The sequence below is a fragment of the Elephantulus edwardii genome, unplaced genomic scaffold (assembly GCF_000299155.1).
Source record: "Elephantulus edwardii isolate Elephantulus edwardi_28Jun2011 unplaced genomic scaffold, EleEdw1.0 scaffold00043, whole genome shotgun sequence".
NCBI classification, from domain to species: domain Eukaryota; kingdom Metazoa; phylum Chordata; class Mammalia; order Macroscelidea; family Macroscelididae; genus Elephantulus; species Elephantulus edwardii.
This window is the reverse complement of record NW_006399793.1, coordinates 11,335,168-11,338,778: the sequence shown is the minus strand read 5'-3', so window position 1 is coordinate 11,338,778 and position 3,611 is coordinate 11,335,168.

Sequence of the window (3,611 nt, the reverse complement as noted above, 5' to 3'; positions counted from 1 at the left end):
AATAATAAGGAAAGTGTTATTTTCCATTTAAAATTAAGAACCATTTTTACTGTATTAAGCTCTAATTTTTCAAATCTTGTTATAGCTTCATTCTAGTACCCCAAGATATATAGGTGTTATAATTTTCATTCTTATGGATGAAAAAACTGAACTTGCCTAATATTTTGCTTTTAGTAGAGCCAAGATGATATAATCAAGGTATTTTTGACAGAAAGTTCTTTTTTTCCTATTATTCACTGCCATATGCTTTCACTAACATTTTTTAGTCAAGATAAACTAAGTAACTCTTAATATAGAACACTTACTCAATGTAATAATTTCAATACTTGATCTAGATTCATTGGCCATTTCAGTACTATAGGAGCAGGAAATGATTCGAATCTTAAGAAAATTCACGCAACTGTAGATTTCATTTTTTTTTGTGCCAGATGAATAAGCAAAGTTGAACTTTATTTGTTCCATGACTAAACTCTAACATTGGTACTTAAAAGCAATAGGTAATCCTACTGTGATTCTATTCCTTCTGTAATGCCTAATGATTATTCAAGTCTCAGATACGTAGTTACAATAATAGCATGTTCCTTTATCCAACAACATCAAATTTAGGTCTTTTTTTGTTCACTTTTACTAGACCTCTAACCTTTAAAGGTGAGTCAGGCAGCTGCAGAGAACCTGATCTTATTTTCTGCCCTTGGCAAGACTTTTTCAAGTTCATCTTTTTTCCCTTCTCTTAAAATCTGATGAAAAATGAAATGTCAGGAAAACAAGCTCTCGGGGTAAAAAACTTGTGTCTTTCTCTGTGACAGATGTCAATTTTAAAGGTTTTAGGTCACCTGTCAAAAGTGTGTCAGTGTGATCTGTACTAACATCCAGTGGACCTCACACCAACCTTGAGTTTTGATTTTAAAAATAGCCTTGAAAAAGAATCAAATGGTTGCAAGTCATGGCCTTTCCCACCAACTTTTAACTCTGATTAATTAGACAAAGCGTGCACAGGGGAAGAATGAGAGAGAGAGGGACTTTTACAAAAGACAGTTTGACCTTTGGTTGACCCTGGCAGGGAACCAATCAGCATTCTTGTAATCCAAACACAGATGCCTGGAGCTAAACAAATCTTAAACTTACAAACGAGAATTCAGTTTGCTGTCAAAATACAGTGAGTAGAAGCACAGTACTGACTTTAAACAAAATATCATGAATTAAACCTTAAATGATTCTGATTAGCAGAGAAAAGTAACATTGGGCAACATAATTTCTTCAGAAAAAATATTTCCAGGAAGAAATTCCACAAGCTTTAATGTGTTTTTAAAAGTCTTGTATCATAACTTTGCCTGGAAATAATTGTGTAATATTTTATGCCAGAAGAACCACTGTTATTATGGTACAAGTCAGTAGTTTGTAATGACTAATTAATGGGGTTGAACTCTGTTAACTTTTTGGATTAGTTACACACTGTTTGAATTATTTATCACAGTGACTAAAAAAAAAAGTAGATTTTCCAAATGAATAATAGTTATAGCTCAGACAACTTAAGAATTGAAAAAAATATTTTACTTAATCAGTGATAGAGTAATGTTAGACTTTTCCATTTCCCAGGAAGATAAAAGATTACAAATGCATGACTGCTAAAACTTTCACTCTGAAAAAGAAGCCATATTAGAAGAGAGGAGGAGGTCAACGAATGTATCCATTCCTCACGTGGTTAAGTTTCTTATTAACATAGTAAGTCTCAAAGACAGGGCTTTTGTGCTAAAATCACATTATATGAAAACACAAGTTGACTACCTCAGATCACAAAACTGTCAAACCACTGAGAATCATGGTCCAGCCAACACATAGTTTAACCATTCAGTCAGGATTACTCAATTGCCACATTTGTTTACTGATAGGCTTATATCATCCCTATATAAGATGCACAGACAATAGATTTTTTTTTTACTACTGTCGTAATAGAAACTGACAAATATTGATAGCTTATAAATCAGGAGAAGGAATATAAATCTCAGTAACCTTACTAGCACAATAGAGATGTTGAGGTTTGTTATTATTTCTTTCTTTGCTTGACAGAAATTTTAAGTGTAATGCTTCCATTCTTTTAGATAATCCCATCCTTGACTTTAATGAAGGTGAGATTTTTAAAAAAGTAGTAGTTTATTTTATCTGTTGTTGTTGTTATGTGCCATTCAGTTGTCTGTGACCTGTAGCGATCCTTTGTACAAAAGCCTTAAAAACTGCTCTATCCTGTGCCAATCTTACTGTCTCTGACAAACCATCCCCATTACCCCAGTCTCTGGATCAATCCATCTCACAGGGAGTCTTCCTCTCCTGCGCTGTCCTACCCCCCGCCCCAAGCATGACATCCCTCTCCAAGGATTGGTCTCTCCTTACAATATGTCCAAAATATGTCAGACGAAGCTTCAGAATCCTTGCCTCCTAGGAGTAGCCTGGTTTAACCCTCTCGAAAACCAACTTGTTAGTTTTCTTAGCAGTCCATGGTATATTCAATATTCTTCTCCAACACCACAGATCAAAGGTATCAATTCTTCTTCTGTCATCTCTAGGGATTGTTCAGGTCTCTGATGCATAGCAAGTTATTGCAAAGACCATGGCCTGTATTAGGTGCACCTCATTCTCCAGAGTGACACCGTTGCTTTTCAGTACACTGGGGAGGTCTCTAACAGCAGACTTTCCCATCACAATGTCTTTTAATTTTCTGTCTACTGGTGCCAAGAGCGTTGATTTTGGAGCCAAGCAAACTAAAGCTGTTAACAATCTCAATCTCTTCACCACCTATCATCACACGGCCAAATGGCTCAGTGGTGAGAATCTTTGTTTTCTTGATATTGAGCCTCAGTTCATATTGAAAGCTGTAGTCCTTGACCTTCTGCAGCAAGTGCTTCAGGTCCTCCTGAGTTTAAGCCAACAGGGTTATGTCATCTGCATAATGCAGATTGTTGATGAATCTTCAACCAATCCTGATGCCACAGTTCTCCTCATAGAGCCAGCCTCCCAGATGGATAATCTGTTCTGCATAAACATTTAAAAGGTATGGAGATAGGACACATCCCTGACTGCACCCTTCCCAATTCTGAACCATGAAGTGTTTCCTTGTTTTGTTCTGAAGACTGTGTCCTGGTCCAAGTATAGGTTTTACATTAGCACAATCAAGTGTTCTGCGATTCTCATTCTTCTCAGAGTTAGCCACAGTTTGTTGTGATCCACACAGTCAAATGTTTTTGCATAATTAATGAAACACAGATAGACATTCCTCTGGTATTCCCTGCTTTCAGCCAAGATTTACCTAACATTAGTTGCAATATTACTAGTACTACGACCCCTTTTAAACCCAGCCTGCATTTCTGGAAGTTCTCTGTTGATGTCTTGTTCCAGTCCTTTTTAGATAATCTTCAGCAGAATCTTGTTTGCATGCAATATTATTAATGATACCAAATCCACAGGAGCCAAAATATGACTTTGATTTCATACCACCTGAATTTCAGGATCATCTCAGGAAGAGGTTTGAGGCCTTGAACACTAATGAGCGAAGACCAGATGAGTTGTGGGAGGATGTCAAAGATATCATTCAGGAAGAGTGTAAATGGTCATTACAA